This window comes from Mauremys mutica, chromosome 4 (assembly GCF_020497125.1).
Source record: "Mauremys mutica isolate MM-2020 ecotype Southern chromosome 4, ASM2049712v1, whole genome shotgun sequence".
Lineage (NCBI taxonomy): Eukaryota > Metazoa > Chordata > Testudines > Geoemydidae > Mauremys > Mauremys mutica.
Window position 1 is genome coordinate 5,829,781 of NC_059075.1, and position 22,568 is coordinate 5,852,348.

The window sequence follows — 22,568 nt, forward strand, 5'->3', positions numbered from 1 at the left end:
AAGCTAGGAGGACTATAGGCTCAGCCAAGGCACTGCCCACGGGACCCCTGATTGGAGGATCACTCAGCTCCACTGATTGGTCCAACCAGGCTATTTAAAGCCAGGAGGAGGCACTGGAAGTTGTCTGAGCGAATAGGGGATTTCCTGTTGTGCCTGTGTTGGACCCTGCTTGTGCCTGCCTCCTGCACCCAACCCCGTTCGTGATACCTGCTCCACTCCTGCCTCACCCCTGCCTTTGCTCTTGTTCCCATCATGCTTCTGCTCCAGGCCTGATCCGTGCCTCTCCTCCACTTCCTGCCCTTACACTTCCCCTTCAAACACCAGTTACCAGCCCTGGCTCCAGTCCTGGCCTGTGATTTCTGACTCCAGCTTGACCTCTGGATCTGGCAGTTGACTCTGGTGCTGGCCCTCGACTCTATTCTGCAAATGAGATGCCTGTTCCACTCACTAGACCTAACTCCTGCTCTGACTACTAGTCCATATTGCCTATGTCACGGGCCATGACATCCAGCAGACAGACAGACCGTCTGTCAGAGGGGCCTCCTATCCTTCCTGGGAAGGGTTGGAAAGACTTTAGCCTACTGAGACCCCATAAAAGAATGATGAGTGACTTCTGGTAACATTTAGCATGCATGTGGGAACTTTATTTGTTTTTAATATGTTTTCTTTGTAATGCTTTTACCTTAAGAATCAATGTGCTTGCTTATGTCACCCACTCATCTGGCTGTAGTGCTCTGTCCCATCTAGACGTATTGGAGCATGAGCTTTCGTGGGTGAATACCCACTTCATCAGATGCATCACCCACGAAAGCTCATGCTCCAATATGTCTGTTAGTCTATAAGGTGCCACAGAACTCTTTGCTGCTTTTACAGATCCAGACTAACACGGCTACCCCTCTGATACTTGTCCCACCTAGTGGCACCGAGACCACTTAGAGAGAGAGATAAAATGAGTCTGCCCTACAGCCTGAGCTGACAGCCAGTTGGCTTTTAGCTCCTGCAGTAGAGGCTCATGCACTAAGCTCCCGACGACCGGGGGCTGTCGCTGTTACACTTAGAAAGAGCTCTGCGGTAACTTGTGCCTGCTGGCAAGTGCACTGTTCAGAGCCTTTGGTAAGACGGCAAAGCACAGATGCTGGCCTGGCTAGACAAGCTGGCTCCCTGGGGATAGCACAGTGTAGGCAGGGAACTGTGGAGCCCGGAAAAACCCCAGTCAGGAGGGAGAGAGATGCAGGTCTGGGCCCAAGGGAGGTGATAACTGAGGAGCTGGGAGACTAGATCAGGTGCCCTTGAGGGACTACGGAGGGGGCATACAGGTGTAGTTGCCCGTGACAATGGGACTGGAAAAACTCCCGACATTTCACTCTGCTGATAATAAATAGAACTGGGCTTGTTTTTTCTGTGAGTGCTGGTGGGTTTAGTACAGTTCAATCTGAGAAGAAGCTGCAACGCTGCCCAGCTGTCAGAAACGAGGATGGGAAAGAGATTTTACAGCAGCTCAGCTAATTTTACTCCAGGAATTGCGTAGCTTAAAATACAAGGAACTGTGGCGGCGTGTAAAGCTATTGAAAGATACCAATTCCACTCCCTGACCCTATTTCATTTTAGTTCGTTACATGCTTAACTGTGCGGAAGTTAGCACGTATTACTCCATTTAGTCCTCTGCATGTGATCCTGCCTGGCTCCTGCTCTCAGCCAAGCTGCAAGGATTCAGGGATTCATAGCTATATCCTACGAGCTGGATTCTTCTTGGCCAAAAGCTGGACAGCCGCGCATCACTTAAGCCACAGCTTCCACAGCTGAAGTTAGATCAGGGTGGGTTCACTTGAAATGTGTTGCCATTTCATAGCCTTGCAGTAGCAGATGCGTACATGGAAGCAAGTCCCGTGGCATAGCTAGGTTATAAGCAAACAGGACACAGCGTATAAAAGATGTGTTTGGGCATGAAAGGTCCTTGCAAACCCAGCGATGGAAACAGTTCCTCTCCTCATCGTTCAGCTTTAACTTTTACTTCATTTGCCCCTGTAACAAGAAACACAGTGGGATGCATTGAAAGCTGAAGACAACAGAAATGATGAGGGGTATGGAACAGCTTCTGTATGAGGAGAGATTAAAAAGACTGGGACTGTTTGGCTCAGAAAAGAGCTGACTGAGGAGGGATGAGACGTCTATAAAATCATGCCTGGTGTAGAGATAATAAATAAGGACGTGTTATTTACCCCTTCACATAACACACAAACCGGGGGTCACCCAATGAAATTAACAGGTAGCAGGTTTAAAACAAACATACTTCTCACACAGTAACCTTTGGAACTCATTGCCAAGGGCTATTGTGAAGGTCAAAAGTATAACTGGGTTCAAAAAAGAGCTAGATAAGTTCATGGAGGACAGGTCCATCAATGGCTATTAGCCAAGATGGTCGGGGTGCAACCCCATGCTCTGGGTGTCCCTACACCTCTGACTGCCAGACGCTGGGACTTGATAAGTTGCCCATTTCTGCTCATTCCCTCTGAAACATCTGGCACCACTGTTAGAAGACAGGGTACTGAACTAGCTGGACCATTGATCTGACCCAGTGTGGCTGTTTCTATGTTATTAAGACAAGCAAACAGGTTTCTTTTCACAAGTGGCTGCTCAGGTTCTGAAGAATTAGAAATAAAACCTTGAGGTCTAGAATTTTTTCAGGTTTTGGTTTTCGCTAATGAGGCTCTCCAGTGGACTTTAATGCGGATAGGTCTTGAATGATTAAGTAAGAGCTTTTCACCTCCAGTTAGGTGGTAAAAATCATAGAATATCAGGGTGGGAAGGGATCTCAGGAGGCATCTAGTCCAACCCCCTGCTCAAAGCAGGACCAATCCCCAGAGAGATGTTTGCCCCAGATCCCTAAATGGCCCCCTTAAGGATTGACCAGGCCAATGCTCAAACCTCTGAGCTATCCCTCCCCCCGTTGTCAGCCCACCAGCAAAGTACAGTACTTGGGAATATTTTCACACCTCATGCCATGAATAAAATATATATTCACTATTCAAACAGCTGAGGAGTTACTGTATTGCCCCTCTGAACTATGAAAGAAGTTATTTCAAATTACACTTATCACCATTGTTTGAAAAATATATTAATATTGCATGGAAAACTATTTCTCACTCCCATCTCCCAGGTCACGTAAGTGTTTATTTACGTAGATCGTGCAAGAGTAGAAGCAAGGAGGGTTGAGGCATGTAGCCAAATATATTAAAACATGATGGTCAGAGATAGATTACCTCAGGGGCCAATATGGGGCCCCAGAAAATCTCCCCCCCTCAGGGCCTTAGCAGGCGGGGGCAGGAAAGGAATGAGGGGAAAGGGAAGGGGTGGCATAGGCCCCTGGAGACCTTAATCCGGCTCTGATTACAGTAGCTTTGGTCTGAAAATTGTAGTCTTCTTAAATGGGTAGGTTTGAAAACAGAGTTAGTCTTGTCTCCGAGGAGTCTCATGACCTAGGATGTCAAGCATAGCCCAGCAAGTTAAGTACCAGTGCTGGATGAAGGAGTTAATATGAATGTTGCTTGTTATTGCACTGGTTGGGAAATCCTGAAAATCATTCATGGGAAATGATGATGATGATGATGATTTTATTTATTATTTGTATTGGAGCCTTGTCATGGAGCAGGACCCCCACTGCTAGGTGCTGTACAGACACAGAACAAAAGACAGCCCTGCCCCAAAGAGCTGATCATCTAAAAGTGGAGACAGATACAGACAGGCCAACGGGGAGGTACAAGGAGACAATGTGACCACACGGGTCAGTGTACTCAGCGCACAAGGAGCCCTTACGCTTGTGTAGGCATCCTGGCAAAGGAGAGGGTTTTGAAGGAGACACTGAATTAGTTTTAAGACTTCAGGAATTGTAACATTCAAAAACCAGTAGGTGAACACTTCAACCTCTCTGGTCACTCAGTAACAGACTTAAAGGTGGCAATTTTGCAACAGAAAAGCTTCAAAAACAGACTCCAACGAGAAACTGCCGAATTAGAATTAGTTTGCAAACTAGATACCATTAACTTGGGCTTGAATAGAGACTGGGAGGGGCTGGGTCATTACACAAATTGAATCTATTTCCCCATGTTAAGTATCCTCACACCTTGTCAACTGTCTAGAATGGGCCATCTTGATTATCACTACAAACGTTTTTTTTCCTCTGCTGATAATAGCTCATCTGAATTAATTAGCCTCTCAGAGTTGGTATGGCTACTTCCACCTTTTCATGTTCTCTGTATGTGTATATATCTCCTCACTATATGTTCCAGTCTATGCATCTGATGAAGTGGGCTGTAGCCCATGAAAGCTTATGCTCAGATAAATGTGTTAGTCTCTAAGGTGCCACAAGTCCTCCTGTTCTTTTTGCAGATACAGACTAACACGGCTGCTACTCTGAAACCTGAATTAGTTTTGCAGACGTTTACAGGGAGCTCCTCCCAAGCATGAGCGGCAGCAGCGGAGAAAGCCTGAAGGGGCTTGCTTAGAAATCTTGTGCTGTCCAAACAGAGGACACACAAGACAGTCCCTGCTCCAGTGAGCACTGACAATCGAACTATCAGACAAGAGACAACAGCTAAATACAGAGAGACCGGGGAGCGTATAAGGAACCAATGAGACAGTACTGGTCAGCATGACAGGTAGGGGGGTCCGCTCACCAAAAATGTTCCCTGTTTCTTTCCTTTTCCTTTCTTTTCTTTAACAAACTATAGAATGACAATCCCCCAAGTGCTGGCAAAGAAGGCAGCTGTCATGCTTGCTTTAAAAATAGGCCCACTCATGGAGAAAGGTGCTTTTCAGTATGAATGAGAATCACAGTCTAGTCCTCTGCATGCATCCCCCTTCCAAGGCTAGCAAATAATTCACTGACTGATCCTGATGTACTTTGAATGAATTCATCATTCGAAAGCATCTGCCAAATAGTTTGGACAAATAATTTTCATCCCGTGGATTGTTCCCAAACTGTTTGCTTGATCTGTTCTCAACTCATTGTTTGTGATGTATAAGTGGCCACCAACTCACATGGTATTGTTTCCGCTCCCTGATTGTATCACTTGAACTTTTTAAACAGGAGAATAATGAATCTCAAATAGCGATTAGTGAACAATACGGAACGGTTTCAAAGAAATAATCTTTTATGTTAAATGTCAGGCTTCATGAGCATGAGTGTGAATAGCCAGCAACTGTCAGAACACCCACAAATAATAAGAATAGCAAACCTGAATGCAGGGCTTTTATTCATAAAAATATTTAATCCATCCATTTGTATATTATTCACACAGCTCTGCTAAGTACAATTGCAGCTTGAAGTAGTTGGTGCAATCCAAGAATATTACATGTACTAAGACATTGAAGCACCAGCCCTTCTATTTTCTCAAATTTCCTTGCTTTAAAATTTCACGGGCACGATACTTTCATGTGCTGCTGCAAGGCCAGCTAGGAGGTCCTGAGCCTCCTCCCCTCTGCATGAAATCACTAGGAGGAGAGATTGCTCAGCACCTTGCTGGCTCGGGCCCAGAGCTGTGGGTGTGAACAGTGAATTATCCTATTTGTTAGCCTTGGTGAAAAAATATCTTAATAGCCCTTTCAGTTATAATTGGAGCATGGTTAGGAGTGAATAGCTGTTAAACCTGTTTCAAAAGAATCTGTATTTTTTATTGTGCATGAAGGTAAATAATAATCCCTGTAGTTTAGCTCACTCAGGGCATGTCTCCACTTAAAACACTACAGTGGCACAGCTGCAGCACTGTAGTGCTTCAGTGTAGACCAGTGATGGCAACCTGCGGCCGCGGGCCACACGCAGCCATCAGGGTAAACTGCTAGTGGGCCACAAGATAATTTGTTTACATTTGCATGGCCGCCTGCAGCTCCCAGTGGCCGCTGTTCACCATTCCTGGCCAATGGGAGCTGCGGGAAGCGCCGCGGGCCGCAGGGACGTGCTGGCTGCTGCTTCCCGCAGCTCCCATTGGTCAGGAATGGTGAACCGCAGCCATTGGGAGCTGCAGGAGGCCGGCAAATGTAAACAAACTATCTCGCGGCCCACTAGCAAATTGCCCTGATGGCTGTGTGAGGTCCACGGGCCGCAGGTTGCCACCACTGATGTAGACACTAGCTATGCTAATCCACCTCCCCAAGAGGCGGTAGCTACATTTTCAGAATTTTTCTGTTGACCTAACACTCTCTACACAGGGCTAAACTACACCATGCAGGGGTGTGGATTTTCCACAGCCCTGAGCAACGTAGTTATGCTGATTTAATTTTCTAGTGTAGACCAGGTGTGAGACACCTCTCCCTTTCTTTTAGCCTTCAGAAAAAGATAGAATCCTTTCACACACTGCAGAGTCGTCTCTCTCTGGACCTACAGACAATGGACTATTTTCCTGAGCTGCTGCTGTTCTGTCATTACCCTTGAGTTCCTATCTCCCTTAACTGGTAGGCCAGATCCAAGCTTTTGTACCATCTAGGCCAACTGCAGGACGTGGACCAGGGATCACCAGAGCAGAAACCATGACCATCTTGAGCCAGGCTCTCAAGCTGGGAGCTGTAACAAACTCATTATATCCGCTGTGGCTCTGGCATGGGAAAGCATGACACACACACTGACCAGTGGGTTACACACCCCTTTCACATACAGACAGACATCCTTCGTCCATCTTCCCTGTTGAAGGCAAAGGCCTGGGCAGGGACCATCTCCAAACCCTTTATATGCAAATTTTTTGGAGTCAGGTGTTTCGTTGAACCCAACACTGGTTTTCAAACAATTTTGGTTTTGACTACTTGGCATTCTCTGCCAAAAATAGTTTCATCAAAAAATTCCTGACCAGCTCTACCAGTAACCCAAAGTTTGCTCCACTCCAGCTGATGAGATGGCACATGAGGGAATAATTATAAATGTTCTAAAATTGGAAATTCACTCATCATTTTTAGTCTACATACTTGACACTGGTAGCATGAACTGGCTAAGAAAATGAAAACAATACATAGGACTGACTTTTCTGGCTGCAGTGAAGAGAGATCTTTGTGATAAATGCTCCCTGACCCCCAAATGAGCTTCCCCTAATGTAAACTAATTAAAGGTTTTAGCCAACAAAAATGAAAATCTGCTGCTTTCCTTTGATCTGAAATTCATTACTAAAAACTTCAGGAAATACATTTATCTTTTCGTAGTTCAGTCCTTTGGGAAGCATATAACTGTCATAAAGCCTGTGTGGGTTTTAAATGACACTTTAATGACTATGGGAGAAGATCAGAATTGGTCCACTTGAAAAGGCTTCCAACATTAAAAGAAAGATGGGACTGAATTATTCAGCCTGCCTCCAGTGTTATTGGATAACTGATTGCCAGTTATTGAGCTTAAAAAATGCAGGTGTTGCAATAATCATAATATATTGTTGTATATAACTCTTCAGTTTCAGCTCCAAAGGGTATTAAATCAGCTTATTATAAGGCATGAATATTTTGTTTTGTTTTGTTTGGCAGCTGTTTCTTTTTAAACTAATACGAACATCATTCTAGATTTTAGAAGGCTGCCAAAAATGACTTGCCTTTGCCTTTGCATGGTGGAGTATTTGGTAATGTTCTCCAGTATTTTCAACTCCTGTTGCTGCCACCAGAAAAATAAATGAAAGTAAAGCTGCTATAACTAGTGTTTTAATAATCCAAAGGGTGCGTTTCCTTGGAGCCTAACTAGAAAGCCAGTTTTATTTTGAAAAGCATTACTGTGTAAGATAAAACCGGTGTAAGGCAATGCAATGAAACAGAAGTACACGTCTGTGGATGGGGGACCTGCCAACACCCCTGCAACAGAGCCATGATGGGGTGACACAGCAAGGGCCTCCCCACACAGCGCTCACCATTGGTGGGGGAGCGGGGCGGCGGATGGCTGGTGTGTTTCTCCTCATTCCGGCATGGAAAGCTGGTGTTTAACAACTGTTGGTTTTATTTAAGCATTCTATAGCACTAATGCAGCGGCAACCAGTGCGAGGTGTGGGCTGCCCTCCCTAGCTTCCTTTGCTCTCTGCAGCCACGCCCTTACATGACAATGAGACCAGCTTGGGACAGGAGGTAGATAGAGCTCGGATTCTCAATTGCCTTCATCTTGCCCCTGTGCCAGATCTCTAGATCCCTGCAAATCTGCCACCCAATAAGTGGTGACCTTTCCATTTTAATCTGTTGACCAGGGTGTGGCAAAGACTGTCCTGGCTTCAATAGAAACAGCCTTGGGCCTGGTCTACACTACGTGTTTAAACTGGTTTAAGGAGCGTAAAACCGATTTAACGCCACACCCGTCCACACTAAGAGGCCCTTTATATCGATATAAAGGGCTCTTTAAACCGGTTTCTGTACTCCTCCCTAACGAGAGGAGTAGCGCTAGTATCGGTATTACCATATCGGATTGGGGTTAGTGTGGCCGCAGATCGACGGTATTGGCCTCCGGGCGGTATCCCACAGTGCACCACTGACCGCTCTGGACAGCAATCTGAACTCGGATGCAGTGGCCAGGTAGACAGGAAAAGCCCCACGAACTTTTGAATATTTCCTGTTTGCCCAGCATGGAGCTCCGATCAGCACGTGTGGCGATGCAGTTAAAAATCAAAATAAAGAAAGAGCTCCAGCATGGACCATGCGGATGTGATTGCTGTAAGGGCAGGCAAATCTGTTCTATCAATCAGCGCTCCGTTACAGAAGACGAAATTCAAAATCATTTTTAAAAAATCTCCAGACAGACGCCATAGCAGGGACTCAGCGCACTGCTGCGTGACAAACGTAACGGAAAGCCAAAGAATCAAATGGACGCTCATGGACTGGAGGACTCAAGCTATCCCACAGTTCTTGCAGTCTCCGAAAAGTATTTGCATTCTTGGCTGAGCTCCAAATGCTTCTAGGGTCAAACACAGTGTCCGCAGTGGGTCAGGGCATAGCTCGGCAATTTACGCACCCCCCCACCCACCCCCAGAAATGAAAGGGAAAACAATCCTCTCTTGACTCTTTTATATGTCACCCTATCTTTACTGAATGCTGTAGATAGATGCGATGCTGCAGCACTCAACACCAACATCCTTGCTCCCCCCCTGCCATGGGTGGCTGATGGTGCAGTAAGACTGATATCCATCGTCATCATCAGCCTATTGGCACATGGGGCAGTGCAAAAGGACTGGTAACCATGCCGACTAGCATCAGTTAGGTCGATCAAGGGTGCCTGCCCCTAATTTTTCCTGGTAGATGGTGCAATATGGCTGGTAACCGTCTTCATCATAGCAACAGGGGGCTGAGCTCCATCAGCCCCCACCCTTCATATGTAAAGAAAAGATTCAGTTGCCCCTGGACTAGCAGTGGGATGCTGGGCTCCTCTCCTACACACTGCTTAATGTCCTGTCTGGACTATCATAGCAGCTGGAGGCTGCCTTCCACTCATTTCTCACGAACAAGTCACTGTGTCATCACACAAGTGGGGGGACAATGCTATGGTAGCCCAGGAAGGCTGGGGGAAGAACAGAATGAACAGGTGGGGTTGTTGCAGGAGCACCCCCTGTGAATAGCATACAGCTCATAATCTATGCAGGATCTGACACAGAGCAGCTGTGCTCTCTGGTTCTCTGATACAGTGGTTCTCTAGTACACTTGCCCATATTCTAGGCAGGACTGATTCTATTTTTAGATACCAAAAAGGAGGGATTGACTCAGGGAGTCATTCCCAATTTTGGCTTTTGCGCCCCTGGCTGATCTCAGCCAGGGGCACTTATGACAGCAGCAAATGGTGCAGTGCAAAAGGACTGGTAGCCACGATCATCTTATTACCAATTTATGGTATGGTAGATGGTGCAATATGGCTGGTAACCATCTCTGCTATCATGCAAAAGCAAAAGCATGCTGCTGTGTAGCGCTGCTGAATTGCCTCTGTGAGCGGCATCTAGTACATATACGGTGACAGTCACAAAAGGCAAAACAGGCTCCATGATTGCCATGCTATGGCATCTGCCAGGGCAATCCAGGGAAAAAAGGCACGAAATGCTTGTCTGCCGTTGCTTTCCCAGCGGAAGGAGTGACTGACGACATTTACCCAGAACCACCCGCGACAATGATTTTTGCCCCATCAGGCACTGGGATCTCAACCCGGAAATTCCAAGGGGCGGGGGAGGCTGCGGGAACTATGGGATAGCTACGGAATAGCTACCCACAGTGCAATGCTCCAGAAATCGACGCTAGCCTCGGACCGTGGACGCACACCACCGATTTAATGTGTTTAGCGTGGCCGCGCACACTCGATTTTATACAATCTGTTTTGCTAAACCGGTTTATGTAAATTCGGAATAATCCCGTAGTGTAGACATACCCTTGCTTTGCTAATCAGCTGCTTGTGCACACATCCTGCTCAGGGGCTTTGCATTCCCCGGTATCCTTTCGCTGGTCACATCTGGAGATGTCTGCAAAGTATCCACCTCCTTAGCCATGTTTGCTCTACCCTGGGCAGTAATTGTTGGGCAGCACCTCCCTTTGGAGCAAACACCAGGGATGGGTTTTGCAGGCTGACTTTGGGTGTCATCAGGGCGTCAGCTTCTGTAACGTGTCGTTATTCCCTGCTGTCCTTTGATCCAGTCGGCAGGGGAGGAAGTGAAAGGGGAGCTAATGTGAAACCTCACTGCTCTGCATTCTGAGACTGGTTTGTTATTGCACAAAACGCTTCTCTTGAACCTCTCGACAGGAAGATGTAAGGCCTTCAAATGGTGCAATTAATGCCAGTGTCTACTGCAGACAAAATATGTTGGGTGTAATTGATTCTCCAAGAGGACAGATGATATTATTTTATATCCCACTTCACAGGCTTTGTTCTTAAAGGTAAAAGAGGAGAGATGAATGTGCAAAGATTGTTTGTGACTCTGTAGCTTGGTCTGGATCTCTCAGCAAATTAGCACTTAAATCTGGACTATTTATTTCAATTTTTTCAATCCACTCTCAAAAATGTTTTCTCTCCAACTTCTAATGATTGACCTCCAAGTTGTAAAAGCTCCTTCTGCCTTCCAGGACATCTCAGGCTGGCTGCTGGACAGCCTCTTCCCTGGTGAGCTCCGTATTTGCTGCCCTGGGTCATGTGGGAGCAGTGGGGGGGGCAGCTATTTTGAACCTGTAGGTGTGGTGAAGGTGTAGCCCAGGGGTTCTCAAACAGGGGGCTGCGAGGTTATTACATGGGGGGGTTGCGAGCTGTCAGCCTCCATCCAAGACCCCGCTTTGCCTCCAGGATTTATAATAGTGTTAAATATACAAAAAAGCATTTTTCATTTATAAGATGGGGGAGTCGCACTCAGAGGCTTGGTATGTGAAAGGGGTCACCAGTACAAAAGTTTGAGAACTGCTGGTGTAGCCCATTGGTGAGTGTGTAATACAGTTCCCCCTCGCTGCTGGCCCACAGAGGATGAGTTGTTGCAGCCCCCAGCTAGCCAGCCTTGGCTCCTCGTGCTGGTAGTTTGGGCGGTCCCTGGTTCAATCCCTCATGTGTTGGCCATCACAGAAGGGGATGCCTTTAACGGGACAAAAAGTGATTCAGTCTGGGTAGAGTATAGGGCAAGGATAAACTAGATTAAAACACTCCTAGGGCAAACTAATCTATAGTTTTGTACAGTGCCTACATTCTTCTGCATAGTGAGCCTGATTCTCAGCTCAATGATGCAGGTTGAGGTGCGGGGCCCACTGGATGCTCCTACTCTATGGTGGGAGTGTGTTAATCTCCAAATCAACTCCATTTAGATCACCTATTTTCCAATGCAAGATTGGCAAAATAAGTTTTATTTAATGATTCGAGTCAAATGACATGGTTGGGTCTTTATTTAGCTTGTTCCGAGAGATGTTATACTGAAGATCCATTGAACACGGTAGCTCTGGTGGCTGCAAATGGCAATCACCGTGCGTCGTCACTTTAGCGGTGTGTTAGCTCATAAGGCAGCTAAACAGTGGTGATGGCAGTAACTCAGAGGTGTAACGTGCTAGAAAATGCTCTTTTATTACTGCTAGCTATTGTTGGTGAAAGTTTGTTGTGCTGGAAGAGTTGCGCTCAGGGTAACAATGCCATTCACATGCCATTGCTCATGCTGCTACAGCTCTCTTTGAAAGGTGTCTTCCTATGGAGATAGAGCTTTCTAAAGAAAATTGACAGGCAGTTTACATGTAGGGTAAATTTTTCCCTCGGTTATTGAGTCTCCAAGTTTCTCTGGGCAGAAATTGACCTAGTATTTACTGATGAAAAATTCTGTGGTCCGGATCCCCAGGTGAGGTGACTGGTGTAGTTCCGTTAATATCCAAGGAGCTCGGCTGAGTAACCCGCCTAAGACACTCATAGCTGGCAGCAAACCTATCCTAGTTACCCATATACATCTCTGAATATCCCTGTGTTTATCCTAAACCGCTACTGTGCCTAGAATCTAACGTAGCAGTAAACTTCAGCTCTGTCTGTCTAGATATCTGCCTACCGCGGACACTTCTAAAAACTATTCACTTGCTTGACCTCACTAATATTATCTCAGTGTTTGCAGTATTCCCATATGCCAAATACTGAGACAGCATTAACCAGTAATCTGGAAAGGTTTTCAAGGGGATTCTCTCTCTCCCCATATGATAGATGGGGTGTTGGAAATAATTTTGTTGTGTGAAGAAGCAGGATTTGGTGGTTCCACTGAACAGGTTTTGGAGTGGAAGAGCGATATATATGGAGAGAGAGAAAGAGAGAATCTACTGAATTTGAACAAATTGGGAGTTTTCCCATTGGCTTCAGTTGAGCCAAGATTTCACCCCAAGAAGTTGGTGGCTTTGCGTTTTTTTTGTTTTAAGCCCACCAAGATTGCAACTTCATATCTTCAGAGCACGAGAATTTGTGACCTCCAGTTATAAGGGCTCAAGTCTTCTCCTGCTCAGCCTGGTGTGACTTGATGAACTTGCTCCTGGTGTAATTCCACTGAGCAAGGGGGAACAGTCAGGTGTAGAATGTAAAAGCTATTCACATAGCTCCACTGAGCATGAATTACACAGTAACGTGACACACATTTTCCATGTCTTTACAAAAGCAATAAGAGTTTCCATCACAGCACGAGAGCTCACATTTCTTCTCTCCAGCTAAGCATCTTCATAAAAATCGTAACAGCGAGGATTTCCGCAAATCTCCATTTCCTTTTCAGTGATGGCGCATCTCTTTCCTTTTTCTCCTATAGACATTATGCTTTCAGAGCTTTGGTTTTACTCTGTTACTTTGGTCAGCATGGGCCAAACCTCCAAACGGCTTTCATTTTGGTGCATGTAAAGCTGCACTGGCATGGAACTATTTGCACCCAATCCATATGTGCAAGTGTGTTAATTCTATCAAGTGTTCATTCAAGTGAACAACGCAACACATGAAAATGGCTTTCATGGTAACGTTCCATTACCCGTGATAGGCATAGGATGAGGGGCAAAGAAAGGCATCTTATTTGTCCCAATCTGACTGGAAATGAGCATAGGAATGCCCAGTTTCCACGTAATAGCGTGCCATCAAAATATCTAAGCAAGTAATGCCTCTTAGTAAAGAACCGTATAGGAAGGGGCTAATATCATATCTATTGTGGAGGCATCGGCTGGGTGATGGTACGTGTATTGATATTAAGCATCCCATGGTTATCTGAACTACCACACTTATTCTGGATACATTCAGATAGTGAAATCCCTTTAAGCAGGTGAGCTCTTATTAAGGGGTGGAGCTTATAAAGGCAGCCAAGTGGCACAGGAGCCAGCAAACAGAGGAGTTTGGAGGAAGGAGTGTGTGGTGGTGGTGGTGTGTGTGTTTGTGTGTGTTTCTTGACAGGCGCTTAGGCGGGAAGGCTATGACCGCTACAGAGGCAGCAGTGGTAGTGACCAAAGGAGACAATGAAGACCCAAGAACAGACAGTGAAGATGACAGGATGTGGAAGCTGCAGGATGTACATGATCCTGGAGCGGGCACCTGACAGGTGCTTCGTTTATATGAAGTGCCACCGGATAGATCTGATGGAAGAGAAGATCCGCGGTTTGGAGATGCAGGTGGAAACAATGGTTGAGTTTTGAAGGGGATTCAAGCAGATGGTGGAGGGAAGGTGAGAAGAGGCTGAAGGGAAAACTTGAGACTTGCAGATGCAAACCGGACTGGAGAACTGTGAGGGTAGATTCTTGGGTGAGGAAAGTGTCCAGTGGAAGCATGTGACTACGAGATCCAGGCAGAGGAAAAGACTGACTAGTGAAGCAGAAATAGAACTGAGGAACTGGGTAGCTGAGTTGGAAAATAAAGAAGGGGCACAGCAGGCAGTAACAGAAAATGGGAGAACAAGGAAGAAGAGAAGAGCGACTAGTCCTACTAGAAGAGGGGAAAGTCAATGGAAATAGCGAGACTTCACAGCCCCAGGAGGACAGAGGATGACTTACAGAAGAGTGAAAATTGGATCAAAAGACAAGAGGACTTGCAATCAGAAAGAACAGAAGGAGGAAGGCTGGAGAATTGCACCAACGCCAGGAGGAGGCAGATCTACATGACTGGAGGCACCCTGCTAAGAACGGATAGGCCTGTCACCAGAGCTGATCTGGAGAACAGAAGGGTGTGCTGTCCGCTGGGAGCTAAGATACAGGAAGTGGACCTGAGGCAGAAGAGGATCTAGTGGAAAGAAAGAATCCAGTGAATATCCTTCATGTGGGAATAAATGACACTGCTAGATTCTCATTGGAATGCATCAAGGGGGAGACTATGCCAGGCTTGGGAAGATGCTTAAAGAAATGGAGGCTGTGATGTGAGGTGGCTGTGAAAATGGCTAATGCAATCCTAGGATGCATCAGGCGAGGTATTTCCAGTAGAGACAGGAATGTGTTCATACCATTACACAAGGCACTGGTGAGACCTCATCTGGAATACAGCGTGAAATTCTGGTCTCCCATGTTTACGATGAATTCAAACTGAAGCAGGTGCAGAGTAGGGCTACTGGGATGAGTAGAGGAATAGGGAATCTATCTTATGTGAGGAGATTTAAAGAGCTTGGGTTGCTTAACCTACCCAAATGAAGGCTGATCAGGGATATGATTGCTCTCTATAAATAAATCAGAGGGATAAACACCAAAGAGGAAGATAAATTATTTAAGTTGAGGCTCAAGAACAAATGAATATAAACTGGCCATCGACAAGCTTAGGCTTGAAATTGGATGAAGTTTTCTAACCAGTAGAGGAGTGAAGGTCTGGAACAGCTCCCCAAGGGGAGCAGTGGGGGCAAAAAAACCCATACCTGGTTTCAAGACTGAGCTTGATACATTTATGGAGGGGGTGGTATGATGAGATTGCCTTCAAGGCATTGCAAGTATCTCCAGCAGCCAAAGATGGAGACACTAGATGGGGAGGGAATACAGATAAATCTTTCCCAGGTGTCTGGCTGGTGGATCTTGCTGACGTGCTCAGGGTTGAGAAGGAATTTTCCCACAAGTCATATTGGCAGAGACTCTTGGGGGTTTTCGCCTTCCTCTGCAGCATGGGGACGGGGTCACTTGCTGGTTTTAAGTAGAGTAAACGGTGGATTCTCTGTAGCTTGAAGCATAATTTGAGGACTTCAGTAACTCAGCCAGAGGTCCTGGGTCTATTACAGGAGTGGATAGGCAAGGTTCTGTGGCCTGCAAAGTGCAGGAGGTCGGACTAGATGATCACAATGGTCTCTACTGGCCTTAAAGTCTGTGATCCTATGAGCAGTCCCATCAAAGTCGTATGATTAAAATTAGGCAAATTAAAGGTATTTAAGCTCCCATATCTCATTTTCCAAAGGGATTTAGGCACTTAGGAGTCACAATCCCACAATTGACCGCTGATGGGATTTAGAATCCTAAGTGCCTAAATCACTGTTGAAAATGAGATTTAGGCACCTGAATCAGTTAGGTACTGCAATGCTGAGCACAGCAATGCCTACAGCCCTACAAATCTAGATCAGGGCTTATGCGTGCAAGGCTCCAAACCCCACACGGCTGATAATTCACCAGACTACTGTAGATCCTGATTCATTTGGGTGCTTAACCACATGCCTAACTTGAGTACAGGAGTAGTCCTACTGGAATCAGGGCCTTTGGTCTTTTCTGACCATCACAATATCAAATATTATTCTACCATAAAGTTTCAAATATTGTGGCTGTGTCATGGAATTAGATATAGTCCCCCAGAATTTTTTACTTGTATTTGTTTCTGTCTCTGCCTTTCCCCTAGCCAAGGAGACAGTGTGGTCCCAACTGTTGGTTTAAAAAATACAAAGGCGCTGATGTAAGGCAGTCTGCAATGGGGCTCATTCTTTCTTCCCATCACAGGATGGATTAATACTTCCATCAGATTTTGACAGCATTAGAAACAGCAAAACCATCACTCTTCTGTGAATGCATCTCAGAGGCAGATCCTGAGAGGCAGCAAAAAGGCTGTACCTGTATTTTGGAACCAGGTGTTATGGCTGAAATTAATGGCAGTGGAATCCAGGCAGTGTCTACGAGATGAAGTCATTAATCACCAATGGACAAGTCTGCTGGGATTTCATAGAATGGCACAACCGTAATTCATTCAGTTCTCTGACCCACGTGGGTGGAAGGCTCCGAGTGAAAGAAATTTGAAGTATCTAATAATATTCCAATTTCCAGTGGAATTCTCTCCCGAGTTTGAAGGTAAAGTCCCTTCTTTGACATGTGTCCTATTCTCTATGGGCATGAATAATGCCTGCTGACTCTGTTTCTAGTACTCTGAACAAGTTTAACAGCGCTGCTGAATGAGAAATAAAAGATGTATACGTTCAGAAAACATTTTACCAAAAGGTTTCTTTTATTGAGCACTAAGGTAAGGGAACCTGATGCTTCAGAGTGAAACAAGATACTAAAACCAGCATGGGCGAATGATGAGCAAACTGAGGCAAATTGGGGGCATTGATTCCAGCAAACATCCTGACGTTCCCACTCTGATCCAGCTCTTCTTAGGATTCCCTTGGAGCCGGGGCCCGAAGTCGTGTGAGATCTAACTTTCTCAAGAGATTTCCAGTGCTTCCAGATCTCCACCCAACTAGAACTAAGCCAAGAGTTGTGCAAGTGCCAAACCCAGGTTGTGCTGAAAATTAAACCTGAAATGGAGTCTGGGTTTGGTTGACATTCTGGGTGAAGATATAGGATGATGCTCCTTCTGGACTAGACTGCAGGTAAGCACTTCCCCAGCGGGAGCATTGGAAGGCATCCCTTGGGACTATGGATGGACCAGTAGCACGTGGCTGCACCTTGCTGTGTGTGCAGGAGGGATGTCACAAATTAGAGCAGTGTTTGGCTTCTGCCATTTACATCAGTGGTCATTTGACCCCCAGAGCACCCACAGAATCCCAAGAGTGGAAAGGGGGCTTGAGGTCCCCTTTGCCTACCCTCCTCCTGGAGGTCTCTACCATGACATTTAAGGAAGCTAGTGCTTATACGACCATGTATGTGCTCTGCACCTCTGCAATGTGCAGAAGGCCAACACCTCCGCTGTGCCACCCCATCGGAGGGCAGCATGTCCCCGGCACATCTACCTCTCCACCCTTCCCTGCCACCAGGGAGCAGGCCCAGTGCTTGGGGAAGTCCAGCCACTCCAATGTGAGTAGCTTCTGTCACAGCTAAATTCTGGCCCTTAACTCAAACCATGTCATCTCTCCCTCGTGTCAGAGCAAAGTCGTCCTTTATATCACCAGGACCAGGATGCAATGCAGGGCCGTGCAGGCTGTTGGTCCCACAGGGCCAGGAATCGAGTCATCATGCATTTGTACATCTCCCTGCTGGAGGGTTTAGGGATTATGGCAAACAATTAATAAGAATAACACCATGAGAATTTCCATGGCCACACAGGATGAACCCAGAATCTGCTTTGAGGAATAACCTGTAAAATATAGTTCAGGTCTCTCTTTCTCCCTCTTCCAAAGTAGCAGAGTTTATGAGCTTTCTGCAGTTCCCACAGTGGCGCAATCCTGGAACTCATTAGCAGTTCTGGTTTGAGGTCTGGAACCCATACGGCAATGGACTATGTTATTGGAGACTGGGAAGCCGGTGAGGATTACTTCCAGGAACTGTTTGTCTGGCTGGGAACACCAGCATGGACTAAGGAATCTCCTGCCTGAGATATGCAAATTAGTGAATTTACAAATGGATCCCAAATTCCCAAAAGAGAAGTACTGTGCTAAACCAGATTTCAGATAATGGCTCGTGTCATTCGTCCATCCTCGCTGCTGCCAAAAATAGTCACATGCGCCTAGTATAGCGAGCATAGATCCATCAACGTCAACAGAGCTAGGGTAATTTACACCAGCTGTGTACCTGGCCTGTGACATACAGATCTATAACCCAATATAACTGTACTGTGCAGGACACTTCCACCAAACTGTATTCCAGCTGCCTGTACAGAACGATAGGACACAAGTGCAGCTTCAAATGGAAGGAGTGAAAGGAGATTGGAGTGAAGAGGGAGCATCAAGGGAGGAATGAAGCATTTTCAGCTGAGATGGGAAATGTGCCATGGCAGAGACCCCCTAGGCACTGTGTGCCAGGTGATGGGAGCTGTGGAGAAGATGCTGTGGAAGGATTATGGGACGGGGCAGTGGGCAAGCCCGGGACAGATGAGCAAAGAGAGCAGGGCGGGGAGCAGAGGAAGACAAGGTCTGTGGGGTAGGCCCGAGCGAGTCCAAGGTTGGCTGCTGAAAGGTGTCTTTTCCTAGCACTCTCTGAGGACAGCGGAGCTGCTCTGGGTCACTTCCAAGCAGCCAGCTCACAGAGAGCTGCTGGCTGTTGTGTATAAACCAGAGGACAAAAGTAGAAGAATGCAGGGTCAGGCAACAGCATCGGATCTCTTTTCGTAATGCAGCTCGGGGCCTTTAGACAAAGCCAAAGCCAGAGCAAGTTCAGTTCTAGTAACGTTATTGTCCTCCCTGGATTTAGACCTGTCACAGTCTTCAACACCTCAGCTGGGTACGCCTGGGCGTTTTATTCCAAGGACTGTAGCCCTCTCTCCTTCAGTCATTTGCTGAGCCCAAGGAGCCTGCAGCTAAATATGCCACTTGTGCGTCCAGGACTAGACGGAGCCTTTTCCTGGTGACGCTCCCGCAGCTCCTTGTTTTTTCCCTCCCTATCAGTGAGTCGCTGTTTCCCCTCCAAAGACAGAAGCAACAGATACATGAATCCCCGAAATAACTTGTCTGGGGAGGCTGCTCTAACTAGGGCAGACTGCACGTACAAAGCCTTTTGGCAAAACTTGGGCCTGCTCCAACTGATTTAGCTTTCCTAGCGTGATGATTTGCATAATATGCCCCCATGATGCTTTGCAGTAGCCTTTTGCTTCCAATGCCTTTTTTCCTCAAGTGACTATGCTTCTGAATCTGACATTTCAAGCTTCTTTCATTTACAACAGCTACCTTGCAGAAAGAATCCCCTCAGACTTGGCAGTGAAGTTGCTAGAAACTCACTAAATCTGTTTAGCTTGGAAGTGCCCAGTGCTTAAGAATCCATTTCTCCTTGTGCCAGGGAAAACTCAGCAACACCAAGCATGTAATAGGTTCAGAAGGGCCCTGTGTGGTTTTGTTGGTTAATTCTTTTAGCTTTATCCCTGGGGAAAAACCCTCTATATTTTTAAAAGTTGTGTGAACAGTTCTTACAAAAGAAAGACCCTGGTGGTTGAAGTCTTGATGACAGAGCAATACAAATGCAGAACAGCTGCAGATATAGATTTCAAAACGTGCATCAACACAGCCCGCCGACGCTAACTGTAATGCTCCCGCTGGGTTCAAATCCTGCACAGCTGCTGCCTTCCCATCTCCCAGGGCTGACGACCTGCACAACCAGACTTGTAGCTACTTGTCTCGGTTCTTGTGTGGCGTCCACCACGGTAGTATCTGAGCATCTCCTAAGAAATAGTGGCGACAATATTTCCATCTCTTCCTTCTGAGCCGGTAGGAGCAGTGGGGCACATGGGGCTGGATTGCCACAGCCCTTGCTGGGCAGAGCAGGATGGTAAGAGAGGGTAACCACCTTTCCTGCACCATTTACTCCTCTGCTCATTCCCGGTCAGATTATGACTCCAGCTCAGGGGGGCAGGGCAGGAGATATAGGACCATTACTCCCCACTCCAAGCAAGTGAGAGAGGTGAGTTGAGGGACCAGGAGGATCCCTGGCTCTGCCCCTTACTCACCAGCCTGAGTAGGTGGATGGGAACCCCACAGGGAGCCAGAAAAGGGGATGAAGCAGGTACTCCCCACCTAGCGCAAGTAGTCGAGCAGAGGCGGAATTGCGACTAAGTCACTGTTTGATCTCCAGTCTGCTACAGCCGCTCCAACTCCGGGCAGACTGTGGCATTACAGTCTAGTTCCTCCTTACTGGCTGGGAGTTGTACTTGGTTTTGTGGTCGGAGGATGCTTCTTCTGGAGCTGAAGAGATGAATGGGGCAAGGTTAGAGATCTTTCCAATCTCTTCTACCCATTTCACCACATAAACTCCATAACTGCCTGGATGCCTTGTGTATCTTCAGCGCTAGGGATTAGAAGTCAGCATGTGCCAACACACAACATATCATAGTATCCAAAATATCCAATTTCCCCCCATACATACAGCAGGAAACATCTCAGGTAGCTCACGTCCACAGACTGCAGCCTATCGAGCTGACCAATGTTGTCCGATTCTTTCCTTGCACTCCCCGATTGATCTGTCTGTATCCATCTGTTGTCGCTCGTCTTTCACTTAGATTGTAAGATCCTTGGGGCCGGGGCCTCCTTTTAGTTCTGTTTGTACAGTGCCTAGCACAATGGGGTCATGGCCTGTGCCTGGGGCTCCTAGCTGCTATGGAAATACTGCCACAAATGAGTCTTACTAGAAAATGTCAGCTTTATACTGGAGACCATTGTAAGTCTCCATGTTACCCGCCTGCCTAGTGAGGGAGATTTGCTGGTGCTATATTGCATGATGGCTTCCTACCACCCCAGTCTTCAGCCAGCCCAGCAAATGCCCAGGACTCTGCCAGTCCAAACTTTTCCTTGCAGAGTTAACCCTTGGTGCTCTTCAGCTCCCAACCCCCCTGGAAGAGAGGTTCCCATGCAGCAGCCAGCCCACCACCGGATGCCCACAGCAATACCAAGTCCGCTGGCTCCATATAGATGAAATTCACACCAGCCTGATGGCTTAGCGGAGGATGCTCCCCTCCCTTTAGTATAACAGCATGGAGATGAATTTATAAGAAAACAAGAACGTTGGTTAAGAAAGAACAGAGATTTAAGTGCTACTCAGTGGAAAGAATAGAAACAGAAAATGGTTACAAGTAAAACAAAAGAATAACATACTTCTGAGGCTAGGTCTACACTGAGGGGGAGTCGACCTAAAATACGCAACTTCAGCTATGTGAATAGCGTAGCTCAAGTTGGCGTATCTTAGGTCGATTTACCTGGCTGTGAGGACGGCGGCGAGTCGACTGCTGCCGCTCCCCCATCGACTCCACTTCTGCCTCTCGCCACGGTGGAGTTCCGGATTCGATGGCAAAGTGATCGGGGATCGATTTTTATCGCATCTACACTAGACGTGATAAATCGATCCCCAATACATCGATCACTACCCACGGATCAGGCAGGTAGCGTAGATGTACCCTGGGAGTCTACGTGCCAACTTAGCAGGCTCCGAGCTTTGTCTAAGGCCATTTTGACACCTACAGCTACTTTTCAACGTCACCTAGCCACACAGTTGGGGATCCAGCATTCCTGGGTGCAGAGAGCTCTGGGTTCTCTCTTTCTTCAGTGATGGAAAATTCCCTTATGCTTCTCTTTTAAATTCCCCAACGTTCATTGCTTCTGGCTGAAAAGTCAGGATGCCCCCCGGGGGTCAGGCGGTGGCGTCCTCCAGTGTGCTGACACCAAGGTGTTTCATCAACCTCCTGATAACTTCAGGTGCAAATGAACTGCCTCTTGTCCCTGGCATTACCATGCTCCCATTCCCAATGGGAACACAGGCAGATCACTCTTTTGTCTAGGACAACCTTGTTTATCAAGTCTGCCCCCAAATCATATTTTGGGGACATATTTCCAGCGCATGTACATAACTCTTTGCACACCATCCAGCCATCATGCAGTGATATTGACTGGTGTGTCACCACGTTCCATTCAATACTACATAGGACACTATTTACAGAATAGTACGATGACTATAATGTGTCAGATGTAGCGAGTGTGTCAGGCCCGGTAGGAGTTCAAAGAACAGTGGGCCCTCTGCTTGTTGGCATTGAGGGGCTCCTGTTGTCACAGTAGCCCCATTGATTCCAAAGGCACCACTTATATGGTTAACATTAGACTTATGCTTAAGTGCTTTGCTTGATGGGGTCAGAGTGTTCTGCACCTTGAGTGGCCGTGCCCTAAGCTAGCAGACAAGGACCTAACCAGATCAAAGGCTGGAAACTGAAGTTAGAAATATTTAAATTGGAAATAAAACATAACTTTTCTTAACAGAGAGGGTAATTTAATCACTGGAACAGCTCCCCAGTGGGAGGCATGAATCCATCATTGCTTGGACTTGATAAATCT